Source organism: Schistocerca nitens, chromosome 6 (assembly GCF_023898315.1).
Source record: "Schistocerca nitens isolate TAMUIC-IGC-003100 chromosome 6, iqSchNite1.1, whole genome shotgun sequence".
Lineage (NCBI taxonomy): Eukaryota > Metazoa > Arthropoda > Insecta > Orthoptera > Acrididae > Schistocerca > Schistocerca nitens.
Window position 1 is genome coordinate 368,575,798 of NC_064619.1, and position 14,051 is coordinate 368,589,848.

The 14,051-nt window shown below is 38.6% G+C and overlaps 1 protein-coding gene across 1 annotated transcript in view; it reads left to right on the plus strand.

Annotated features, from left to right (window-relative positions):
• Positions 1–14,051, plus strand: part of LOC126262571 (bifunctional arginine demethylase and lysyl-hydroxylase JMJD6) — a 128,510-nt gene that overhangs the window by 12,941 nt on the left and 101,518 nt on the right. The window lies entirely within an intron of this gene.

The following is a 14,051-nucleotide window of genomic DNA, read 5'->3' on the forward strand; positions in this document are numbered from 1 at the left end:
AATATAAATCGTGACGACTGTTTACTTTTCTCAAACCTAAATAATATGACATATTACATACCGTAGCAGGTGTGCAATAACATCACTTAATAGAATTACAATGTACGTTTGCCTACTGGAGGAAGGTCAAATGTCAAAAGTGAGTCATACAGAATGGATATTACTTTTTGTTGACGATACTGTTGAAAGAGAAACTGAAGGAGAAAAAGATGTAGCAGGCAGACACTTTAGGACATAATGTTAAAGTACTATGTTTATGTCCTGAGAGGCAGGAAACTTCCTATGTGGCACAGGAAAAAACCGTCATGGTTGGTTGTATTGAAGGGATCAATCTGACTGTTACCTAACATGGTTTAGGAAAACAATTTAAAATGTGAATTAAGTTTATCAACTTGCAATGTGAGCATTTCCCAAAAAATGCCACAAGGAAGCTTGTGGCAAGTGCCCTTTTTTTAAAGCGTCAGTTCAATCCGTAATCTGAACAGTTGACGTGGCCACTCTTACATTGTATCTACTGTTATTTGAAATCAGGCAGAAGTGCAGCCTGTGATATACAGAAAACTGATACTGACACAGTCTAGCACTCATTTTTGTATTCAAGTGATGGAGCCAAAATTTGACATCTTGCATATTGTGAATGGATAAATTTACAACTACTAGTGATAACAAGTAAGTTCAAAGAAAACCTAAGAGCCATTTGACATTCGGTGCTCTGAAAGAGCATAAAGTTATTTGTTATGTAATGTTTAGTGCTTAAAATGTAAACTATTATACCATAGTAGAACACTCGACAGTTTCTGTCTTCATTATGACATAAGAAATTATTCCGATAAAGAAGAAAGTAAAAATCCAGTGAAAGCTAATAATAGTATCTGACAAGTGTGTCTCGTAATTTGCTCTTGAAGATTGTGACTGCAGTATTTACAGTGGTGCAGAAGCCCACTTACATTGCTGTCAACATTTGTTTATAATTCACTTTCTCCTACAATATTCACATGATGACTTTATTACTGCTAGCTACCAAGTGTACAAATAATCTTTCCACGGTGCTTTTGGTCTTGGATAACTGCCTGGCTACACTCGTGGTTGGGTGCCACATCCCAGTACACATGACTGTAGGCTTCCTTGTTGTATTCTAATGATTAAATCTTCTTGGGTGATCAGCCGAGTGGTGTCATCATCTTATCACAACATTTCAGTGAGTTTCATACCCATCATCTTAAGGTGAAGTGTCAGGATCCTGTATTCTGCATATCTACATAGCCACTGGACTGCTATCTATTTGGTAGGCAGACCAATCATGTGCCTACAGAAGCAGGTGCTGCTCCAGTGGTGGTGGTGGTGGGGGGGGGGGGGGGTGTATGGCCCCAGTGTGGACATGGTGTCATGGAATCTGTCTGTGGACACCACCACCTTCAGGATGGAACATTCCTGTCGCATTTGCATAACTGCGGAATGCCATGGTGTGCTGAATCGAAACATGCTATCACGGTTTATGAGATTTTTGTGCAAACGTGTTTCTACTTCCTCTTTGACAATCGGGTCTCTCAACCCATTGGGACTGCAAACCTTTTTTTGTTTTTTTAGAATTGAAGGTGTGTTCCTCGTTGGTGCTATGCTCTGTGCAAAGATCCTCTCCTAACTGTCAATGTTGCAAATATTAATTTAAAATAACATTGCTCCCAAGTATAAACTATTTCATATGCAGTGCACATAGACAAAGTTCAGGAAAGGAATCTTCACATATATTATTAATCATTTACTTAACTTACAAATGGCATCAGTGTCTAGAGGTTGTGGAAATGACATGGCTGAAGTGTGGTAACTTGTTTTCAGATTTTGATGACTTACTTCAAATCTATATTAATTACTAAAGAGGCACAATCATCATTGATTTTCACATGGAACCACAAATTAGCACAGGACAAATGTGTTGTGAAATCTTACATTATCTTCATAATCACATGTCGTAGAGCTTCACAAACTGTTCGTCATTACAGTCGCAGCACGAGTGAAGCATTTGCCCCCCCCCCCCCCCCCAAAAGGAAAGTAATGCCTATATACAATGTGTTTTGTTTTAGGAATTTCCAAAAAAGTGCTGTAAATCAAATTAGTACCAAGTTGACTTCCATTTTTAAGTTTTACCATAATTTTGATTTAACTCTCATAACACCCCGGGGGGGGGGGGGGGGGGGGGTCGCAATTCATGCCCACCTTCTGCAGTTATTGCAGTTTAGTCATGCACTTTATATTTTACAATTTTGACAGAATTATTTATTGTTTTTAATGATTTCTTATATGAGATTCTGTAGTTGCTTTGAATTTTTCAGTAAAGCTTATACAGAAAACTCTAGTCTTATTAGTGAACGTGACTTTTTGCAACAAGTGTCATATTCATATTTTCAAGTTCAGGACCCTTCTTACACATCTTTTTATCTTTAAGAAGTATGTTGTGAATAAATCTCAGTGAAAATTAACGAAACCTGTATTTAAAAAAAAAAATTCGGTTGTGGTCTTAAAGTACCCCTCTTGTGTACACGTTAAGGAAAACGTGTGATATTGTTAAGATTGTGCTAAAAGATATTTTCAGGTTCTGCACCCTTCTTATTTATCAGTACCTATTAAAAAAATTATGTTTTAATAAAAGTTAACAACTATTAAAGGATTTTTTTTTTTTTTTTTTTTTTTTTTTTTTTTTTTTTTTTTTTTGGTGGGCACAAAGTACCCACCCCTATAGTATGTGTTCTGGAAAAATACATTGCTATTGCTAAGGTTAATGAATGTATTTTACATGTGTAAATTCTTTTAGTGATTTATGAAAATGTGAGGTAAAGACAGTATTTTAAAAATAGTGTAGAAATTTCTAAATTATGTTGATACCATAATCAGATATCAGTTGTAACTTAATAAAAATATAAATAGTGACATTTGTCTTCAATAAATTTAAAATGACTTTGCAAGATAAGAAATCAGTGGTAATATTCTGTTTTATATGCTTTTACTGTCATTTACTGTGAAAATAATTTTCATTATATAATATTGTAGCATGTGTAACTAGGCATGCGGGCACACACACACACACACACACACACACACACACACACACACACACACACACACACACACACACACAAATCGTGAATTAAGTACTTTACAAATGAAAATAAACTCAGTCATGGTCAAACACCAGGTGGTATCATAGGTCTCTTTAGTTGAGGGAAATTCCGACAGGTCTTGATTTATATCTGCCATATGGTGCTGTGAGATGCATCGCACATTCACTCTCGATACTGTAAACACCTGATGTCTGCAGTCCTAGCTGGTTTTTGGTCGAGCTTGCATGGAAAATTATCTTTATTTGAGGTTTCTCCATTATTCTCACAATCTTGGCTGTCGGCGCAACTCATTTGGCTTCTTCTTTTTCTTCTTCTTCTAGTTTTTCCTCCCTCCTCTTATGTACCTTTAATGTGCTTCTTATTTGCATCTCGTTCTAACCATTATTGTGGAAGTCACCTGCAGATGCTGTAACTCATTCGGCAAGCTCTGTGTCGTAGATGTACGTGTGTCTATGTACTAAGGTGGTTAGTACCGAGTTGGCTTGGGTTGGATGGTGGCAAATTTAAGAATTAAAGCCTGGCTCACATTTGAAGAGAAAAGGCATAATTTTAGTGCAATCTTTACATTGTGCTGTAGGACAGTAGCACATAACTGGCAGCCAGTGCCATCAAGTAAAGCACCTAGAAATTTGCATAAAGTCTGAAAAGTATTACAGATAAACACTGCAGCTTTCAACGAAGTATGCCATGTGGTAATAAAGAGTGAAGATGGTGAATGAACTGAAAGGGTTTGGGTGGCAAAAATACAAAAATTCTTTATATGGGTTTCCTCATAAAATATTACTGAAATATCAATGTTTTTATACTAATATTCTCATCAGAATATCGTTCTACGCTGTAAATGACGATTAACTTTTATTACATATTCAGTTATAGAGACTTGTTGTGAGCAGATACAAAATTCACATTAACTCTGATGTTATTGGGTTGGTGCAAAAATTTGTAGTTTTTTTTTTTTTTTTTGTTTTTTTTTTTTTTTTTTTTTTTGTATCCGTGTTGCTAGGGGTTTATTTGTCAATTGTCATTTTGTATTTGTAGTTCACTGTTGCTGTTTGAGATATTTGTCATTTGGAGATAGTGAGTGGAGCTGTGGATGCTAGAAAATGGAGTGCCAAGTGGGAAAATCTGAACATTTCTGAGATATTCCTCTGTTTGAGTTTAATAGAAGGGTGACAGCAGCAGAGGCAGTCAGAAACATTTGAGCTGTGTATGGAGATAATGCCACTGGACATAGCACGGCAAGAAAATGGTTTTCTCATTGTAAGGAGGATTGTTATGACATTAGTTACCCTCCACTTTCAAGAAGACCTCAAGGGTTTGATGAAGATCATTTAAATGTAATAATCCGCAACGATTTAGGTCAGTGTTCCCTGACAGCTTGCAGCACTGTTGCCAGCTTTCAGTTACAAAGTGCTAACAGCTGTAGGTGGAAACAGTACACATCTATAAAGGTCTGGCAACACTGAGGTGTTGCCACAGAGGTGTTTAGAAAATTACATTACATTATTGGTTGAGGTAGGCCCGCGAAGCTGGCGTGCCCGCCCCACTGCAACTGTCAGGGACCAATTTATGCTGACTAAACTACAGTGAACTGACAGATTTGATGAACTGTGATCATTCCATATTGTGTGATATTTGCATGCAATGAGGAAGGTTCAAAAATTGGGTGTATGGGTACCACATGCTCTAAGCCAAAATCACATAAATCAGCGGATGGCCATATGTGCATCTCTGAATGCTCATTATCAGTTAGCTCATGAACACTACCGACAGCTTCTATCCTGTATTTTAACTGGTGATGAGAAATGGTATCTTTATGCTAACATAAAGAAAAGAATCGAATGGCTGAGCCCAAAGAAAGCAACTCCCTGTACAAAGACCTGCATGCATTCACAAAAGATAATGTTATGCATCTGGTGGAACAATGATGATGTAGTATACTACAAATTGCTTCCCTGAGGTTTAACCATCACTGCTGACTTCTAATGTCAACAACTTGGATTTCGTGCAGACACAATCCAAGAACAACGACCAGGAAGACTGAGTGAAGTGATGCTGCAATACAATAACATCTGCCCGCATTCTGCTAGACTGACAAAAAATACTATACAGAAGATGGGTTGGGAACTCTTTCCGCACCCACCTTACTCACTTGAATTTGCCCCCTCAGATTATCACCTTTTCCGCGTTCTACTGAACCATGAACAACCATTGAACAATCTTCGAGAAAGTTCGATGAGTTCTTAGCCTAAAAACCACATGATTTCTACAGTCATAGAATCAAGAAGTTACCTCAGCATTGACAGAATGTTGTAAATAGTGAAGGAGAATATATCATTCATGACTAAAGTTTCTGTTATGTGTATCCGTTGTGTTTATTAAGCTTTTGGAAAAACACAATGAACCTCTGCACCAACCTAATACAAGAGTTTCGATATCATTATAATACACATTATCATTTTGGGTCTTCACAGGCATCTCTTGTAAAGCAAGATTTTGGGGCCTTCCTAGGCAGTCCTTGCAGTGTTGGTAGCTCCAAGCAGCCCCTGCTGTAATGTAGGCAAGTCTACTGGTGAACTCCAGCCACTACACATCACCCAAGTAGTACCTCAAAGAAATATTGAAATGCAAAACAAACATTTGAACTAACACGGAATAACAAGTACCTAGAAGTGACACATTTCTGTGTTATTTAAACATCATAACCATTATAATAACAATATTATGAAAAATATTGATTGCTACGCACCACATAGAGGAGGTATTAAGCAGAACCGTACCAAGGTGGTCCTACACAATTGGCACAACTGCCAAGGCTGCACCACTGCCCCTCCCCCCTTTTTTCAAGCATGCACACACAAAAAACAAGCACACTCACAAAAATACCATTCTTCCGTTTTTATTTTTCCCCCTCCTCCCCTACATAGATTTAGAGGACTTTAGTAACTTTTTAGGTAGGTTTGATAAAAATTATGTATTATTAAAAAATATTATTTGAATGAACTTTATATTAGGAGCAGTGAAATGAAAATGAGTCAGATGGAAAAAAAATCAGTAAACTGTTTATTATTTCAAAAGTAATTGCCGTAGCTGTTAATACAGCTGTCCCCACTGTGAGACTTGTAGGCAGGTCCACATGTTGCCAAGATTGTTCTGACTATGCAGAAGTTTCACTGGGAAACCCTTATACATCCTCCATACAGTTCTGACCTCTTCTCACGTGATTTCCATACTTTTTAGAGCCCTGAAGAAAGACGTTCGCGGCTATTGATTTGCTTCGGATGAAGAGGTTCCTGCATGGGTACAATTACATGGAGACATTGACCATCTTGTCTCACAGTGGGATACATTTATTAACAGTTATGGCAAGTACATTTGAAAGAATAAACAATTTGCTTACTATTCCACCTGTCTAATTTTCATTTGACAGCCCCTTACATTAGTGTTATTAAAAAAGAAACGAGTCAGAGGCTGTAAAATTAAAACCACTGAAGGGATCACGATATTGCAATGCCATGGAAACAGTTGTGGTCACTTTAGGAATGCTGAGACCCCAAACTCGCTTTTGGAGGGACTCAGGCACACCTCCATATGACGACAGAGCGAGAACATACATGCTTCAACCATCCACTGCACTCAGAAATGCTTAAAACAGAGAAACAGGTGCTTCCAAAAGAAGAGCAAATGGGTGTAGTGTGTTTCTTTACAATGGAAGGAGTACAGGGAATGGAAATTCATTGTAGAATGGCACACATGTACGGAGAGCACTGCTTGCCCCCTTGCAAAGTTCAAGACGTGGCGCAAGCAATTCAAGAAATATCGATGGTCTGTAATGTCTCACTACTCTGCTGATAACATTGTCCAACAGGTGGATGCCCTCATTATAAATAATGGTGAGTTATGGTTGCCCCATAAGTCTGAGTGTTGAAATTGCAAGAGACATTTAGTGCACTCTATTACACATCTGCCATTCTTCAATGCTTTTCCATTCCCTGCTACCATTCTTCGATGCTTTTCCATTCCCTGCACTTCTTCAACTGTCAGGAAATGCACTACATCCCTTTGCTGTTCTTTGGAAGGTTCCCTTTTCCTATTTTCACCACTACTAAGGCCAATGGGATCATGTGGGTGTGTGCCCAAGTCCCTCTAGTGGTTAGTTTGGGACTTCAGTGCTCGTACAGTGATGACATCTTTTGCCATAGGCAAAGGCATTACTGAACCTTCAATAATTTTCATTACAGTCTTTGGCTCGGTTCTTTTTGAATGACCCTAATAGATTAAACGATACAAGTTGTGTCCAAAAAATTCTGGAACATTGTTCACAAAATTTTTTTGTGTGCTTTCCTTTCACTTATTGTGCATTTTCTCCTTCGAAATACTCTTCTCCACAATTGAAGCACCCCTCCCAATGCAGTTTCCATTTCTGGAACCACTGTTGGTACTTCTCTTGCTGGATCACGCAAAGTGCCGCCTGGGTATTTTCTCATATCTTGTCTTTCATTGCAAATCTTCATCCTTTCAACATGGTTTTCAACTTTTGAAATAAAAAAAATTGCAGGGTCAGGTATGGAGGGTATAGAGGATGAGGCAGCACATTGATTGCTTTTTTTGTGCAGTAGTCACATAACAACACGGAGGAATGCGTGGGTCCATTATCATGATGCAAAAGAGCCATGAATTATCTTACCACATTGCAGGCTGTTCCATTCTCACACTATCTCGCTGGCATTGCAACACGTGCCGATAGTACTATCGATTAACAGTTTGTCCCTGTGGCACAAATTCATGATGAACTAATCCTTCAAAGTCAAAGAAAACTCCCAGCATGGCTTTGACATTTGACCTGACCTGACGAGCTTTTTTTCGTCTTCGAGAACATTTCCTAACCCGTTATGAAGATTGAACCTTGGCCTCAGCATCATAACCATAGACCCACATCTCATCAACAGTTATGATTATTTTAAGGAACATCTCATTCTCATTTGCGCGATCCAAAAGCTCTTCATAGATGGTGAGGTGAAGGTCTTTCTGGTCTTGACTCATCAGCCGTGGGATGAACTAGGCACCAACACGATGCATTCCAAGATGCTGTGTCAGGATTTCATGACATGCTCCAACTGAAATATTACATTCTTCTACATCTACATCTACATGGATACTCTGCAAATCACATTTAAGTGCCTGGCAGAGGGTTCATCGAACCACCTTCACAATTCTCTATTATTCCAATCTCATATAGCGCGCGGAAAGAATGAACACTTGTATCTTTCCATATGAGCTCTGATTTCCCTTATTTTATCTTGGCGATCATTCCTCCCTATGTAGGTCGGTGTCAACAAAATATTTTCGCTTTCGGAGGAGAAAGATGGTGGTTGGAACTTCGTGAGAAGATTCCGTCGCAACGAAAAATGCCTTTCTTTTAATGATGTCCAGCCCAAATCCGGTATCATTTCTGTGGCACTCTCTCCCATATTTTGCGATATTACAAATCGTGCTGCCCTTCTTTGAACTTTTTCGATGTACTCAGTCCTATCCGGTAAGGATTCCACACCGCACAGCAGTATTCTAAAAAAGTACAGACAAGCGTAGTGTAGGCAGTCTCCTTAGTAGGTCTGTTACATTTTCTAAGTGTCCTGCCAATAAAACACAGTCTTTGGTTAGCCTTCCCCACAATATTTTCTGTGTTCCTTCCAGTTTAAGTTGTTTGTTATTGTAATACGTAGATATTTAGTTGAATTTACGGCTTTTAGATTAGCCTGATTTATCGTGTAACTGAAGTTTAATGAGTTCCTTTTAGCACTCATGTGGATGACCTCACACTTTTCATTATTTAGGGTCAACTGCCACTTTTCACACCAACCAGATATCTTTTCTAAATTGTTTTTCAGTTTATTTTGGTCTTCTGATGACTTTATTAGTCAATAAACAACAGCGTCATGTGCAAAGAACCAAAGACGGCTGCTCAGATTGTCTCCAAAGTCATTTATCTACATAAGGAACAACAAAGGGCCTATAACACTACCTTGGGGAATGTCAGAAATCAATCTGTTTCTTCTGCAATCTCTTTGACAGTAAATCCTTGATTGCCACGCACAATATCGTTGAGGTTCCTGACGAGCATCGTCAGTGGACATCAAAGGGTGTCCTGAACGAGGATCATTTTTAACTTCCGCCCAGCCATTTTTGTACCATTTGAACCATTCATATCACAGAGTACGGCTTAAGCACTCATCACTGTAGGTTTCCTGCATTATGTGGTGTTTCTATGTAAAGGTTTCCTTGAGCGTCACACAAAATTTCATGATGGCATGTTGCTCCTGTAAGTCCGTCATCTCGAAATTCACAAACTGTGCAACACAACGTTCTACTCAGTACACTACTGGACAATAACTAACTGGAACTTCCAGCAGTTACACATTAAACATAAGCATGTGGAGGGATGTCAGCCGCAGTTTGCTCCAACACACCATTGACATGAAATTATGAACGTTCCAGAATTTTTTTGAACAGACCTCGTACGGATAACTGTACCGTAGGTGCTATCACAACAGAGGAGTACCTATGAAGAGGCCAGACTAATCCTTGGTTCCTGAGAGGGGCAGCAGACTTTTGAAGGGGCGACAGTCTACATGACTGATTGATCTGGTCTTGTAACGTCAGTCAACATGCCCTTGCTGTGCTTGCACTGCGAACAGCTGAATGTAAGGGGAAACTGCAGCATGTTGTTTTCCTAATGACATGCAGCTCTACTGTGTGTTTAAATAATGATTGCTTCCTCTCGAGTAAAATATTCCAGAGATAAAAATAGTACCTCATTCAGATCTTGGGATGAGGACTAGTCTCTGCTTACAACTTTAACTACATGACAACAATGCAATTCATATTTAAGGGCCTGATAGTGTGTTCATTGAACCACATTCAAGCTATTTTGCTACCGTTCCACTCTCGAACAACGTGTGGGAAAAACAAACACTTGAATCTTACCATGTGAGCTCATTTATCTTATTTTATTATGGTGGTCACATTTTTGGATGTAGGTGGGCCCAAACACAGGGTGTCTACGACCCGGGACAACCGGGAGATCCGGGAAAAACCCGGGAATTTTTTCATCTGGGAGAAAACTGGGAAAAACCTGGGAATTTTTTTGAATTCCGGGAATTTTTCGTTGTTTTTGTTCTCAGTTAAATTTTTGTAATTTTGACTGGTAAGAACCAATACTCTAACAAAGGATATTACTGTATCCTGCTACTGCACAATAATACTGCAGCCATAAAACATGAACGAGAGAAAAAACTAAAATAAAACTTAAATTGCAAAGGAAATGCGCCGTATACAGCAACAAAACACAGTGCTCATACAAGCGTCTGCCAACAGCGAAATGTGTCAAAGGCTTTAGGAAGACTATGCAATGCTTCGTAACAACAAATTGCCTCCGATGAGCATGACGTCACAACTTTTAACATTAGATTTGTTTTAGCAGTGGGATCATGCGCATATGCAGTTTAGTAGTATCTTCTTCCGCTTCTGGCTACAGAAGGCAGCCAGGTGCTACCGGGAAAAATTTTACTGGCACGCCCAAGCTGCCTGGATCTAGGAGTGCGGGGGAGGGGGGAATTCATATAAACCTTGTTTCACAAAACGCCTAGCATCCAGCGACGTTGGTCTATCGATTATTCGTATGACTTTGAAATGTGTCCCTGTCAGTTTTTGAACATTGTTGAACACATTCTAAGTTGATTTCTGAATGAATCATATGTTGATTTGTGAATGCGTGCATAGTGTACGTGATGTCTCTGTCAGTGGAATCCTCATCACATCTAGAAATAAACTTTCCTGCAGACAAAAGGGGCTATACGAGCTGAGGAAAGTATAGCCGAATGAAAGAAAGCCAACCACTGTCTGATTATGTGGTTGATAGGGTTTGCAAATGATGAGTGTTGTTACGATTACCAGCGAAATCCATAGATTCAGACTACCAGAGTGCGAATAAATGACTAACAGGAATAACAGGTAAGAAAGATTATGTATTATCTTCTCGGTGTATCCAAGAAAATGAAATTTTGACAGAAAATTTTTAGCCAGATCGCTATACTAGCAAAGACTAGTTGTACAGTCTCCAGCTAGCAGCCGCTTTAAGGTCTATTCTGGAAGTAGTGCGGAAAACGCGTTGTACGAACACGTAACAATGCCTAACCGGAGATTAATCCCGGGATAACTAAACTGGTCATTCTGGCAGAGTTGGTGAAACTAACCGGCGAATAAGTTTTGACATTGGCAGGAATAGATACAGAATTAGTGATGACAACATCGTTTGTTAGAATGAGGAAGGAGAAGAAACGGGGACATCACACAAATTATCGAAGAATAAGACGATTCCAAATTTCTATAAAAATTTCGCACTACTACTTTTCGATCTCATGCTTGAGAAACTGGATCGTATGAATGAAGTGTAAAACTATTTCCTAACGTAAAGCGTTTTGCTTGTAGTAGGCCTAATAGGCATTTGATATTGGTACTTTGTGAATTATTATCTGCTGTGTTATAAAAATGACCTTTTCTGCCAAAACAGTCTCGTTTATTTGGTGTGTGTGACAGTTGCTGCAATAGTAGAAAGGCCTATTTTCTTTCGTCTACCAGACATTGACAACAGACGTAATCAGATCGAGAAACCACACCAGTCATTGGTAGTATTTGTATTAACATCTTTTTCAGTAGCAGACAACGACATTTCGATTTTTCATGTAGCAAAAGGTTTGACGAACTTTGATGAGGTAACAGATTCTTTTGCAGGAAGGAAAGCGCGCCATGTAAAGCTGTAGCTAGATTAGAGAGAAAAAAATTCAAGGAGCTAAGGATTGAAGAAATGTGTACTGTCTTGCTTGTCGCTTCTCTTTACTGGTTTTATGTATCCTATGCTTAATTTTATGTCACACAAAGCAGCAAGTTGTTAGCTAATAGGGAATAAAGAGTGCAAATTTTCTGAAGAGTTTTTTAGAGAGGGGGGGGGGGGGGGGCAGGAAGTCAAACTAGTCGACTGGAAGCAGGAGAGGCACCATAGGACATTTTAATTTCCACTGTCCTGAATATAGTTTGATGGCATCCAGTACAAAACATACACGTTTCAATTCCACAGACCGAAATACAGTGATGTGCGATAGAAGAATGCTGTGTAAAGAGGTGTGGTGCTGCACTTTGGCACACTTAAGATCAGATAACATGTCTTACAATTCCTTGGACACATATGTTTTATATATCGGAGTCTTCAGAAAGATGTGCGCTACAAAATGAACGTATTTTTGAAATTTTTTTTTTTTTTTTTTATTTTTTTTTTTTTTTTTTTTCCAAACGTTCGAGGGACGCCGCTATCTACTATTGCCCCGGTTCGGAAATATCGTAGATACGGGTCTGATGCGCAGAGCAGTCTGAGTTGTTATAGGAAAGTGGGTAGTGTCCATGTGACCTGTGTTTACTTTTAGTGATTTTGCTGTTTCCGCTTTGTCTACTGCACTCAAGTCAAATGAAAACAAAATTGATTTCTTTGGCCGGGAGCTATCATGTGAATTAAAATACATTCACATAATAACAGAAGGCTAAAATACATTATTAGTTTCAGATTTTATTTTATTTCCACCTTTCTGACAGTCAAGCATTAATTGCCATGCAGAACAATGAAGTTATTTTTATCGGTTTGCTGAAGAAATTTTCTTTTATTAATGTTTTCCCCTGAGGCAGTCAATATATTTGAAACAAAGGGTTTAATTTCAAACTATTGGCTAGTTTCAACTGTTCGTAGCATTTCAAGTGTACATTTTCATCTTCTAGCAGGTATGGCATTATGCCATAACAAAGAACCAGATATGAGATAACAAAGTACTGGTACCCAAGGAAATTTACATCCCGAAACAACATTGAAAAGCTTAATATCAGGTTGATGCCTACTTCACTGGGAATCTGGGACTCATTTAAAAATCACCTCTTTGATGACGAGCCACTTAGAAGAATTTATAACCCAGAAGATCACACTTTTATGTCAGTATTAAAAAATTTACTAGCACGTTTGTGTGAGATATCTTAAACTGTAATACGTGCATAAAAGACCAACATTATATGTGAAAGCTTAGCTTCTCTTGGAGCGTATTGGCGTTAGAGACCAATATTATATGTGAAAGCATTGTTTTTCTTGTAGCAACATTATATATATATATAAAAACCCTTAACGTTTCTTGTTCGCGTGTTTGCGCTACTTAACAGTGATGTTGCCATTGGCTGAGTACACCACGTGTCCGAAGCTCTGAATATCCACTGTCATCGGCTGGCGAGATCACGTGACAAGAGCTATGACTGGCTTACAAATACGCATCGCAATCTCGATTTCAATGCTTCGGAAAGTAACATGCGGTGTTTGTTGGAATTCGAATTTATACTTTCGTAATGCGAAAATATGCAGCGTACTTGTTACTGCACATCAAACATCTTTCCAAAAGCTGTTTCGTTTTCTAAAGTGCCGGGAAATTCTACGCCCATGTATAACAATTCAAAGGATTGATAAGTTATACAGTTCTGAGAGAAAATATACTGTCAATTAACAGGGAAAAACTATGTTTCCACCCGGGAGAAAGTGTATTTTTAACCGGGAAATCCAGGAATTTTTTTTCCTTGTCCACGTATACACCCTGAAACAAAATATTTTCATATTTGGAGGAGAAAGTAACTGATTGAAATTTTGTGAAATGATCTTGCCGCAAAGATGATCTTGCCACAAATAAACGTGCCTATGTTGATAGTACAAGATGTGCTGCCTTCCTTTTAACTCTTTCAATGTCCTCAGTCAATCCTATCTCAACTGTCAGCAGATATTTTAACTCCACCCAATTTTAACTCAGTCAATGTGAAATGTCAGCTATCTTTATTGCATCAAAATATTCGAGGACTGAG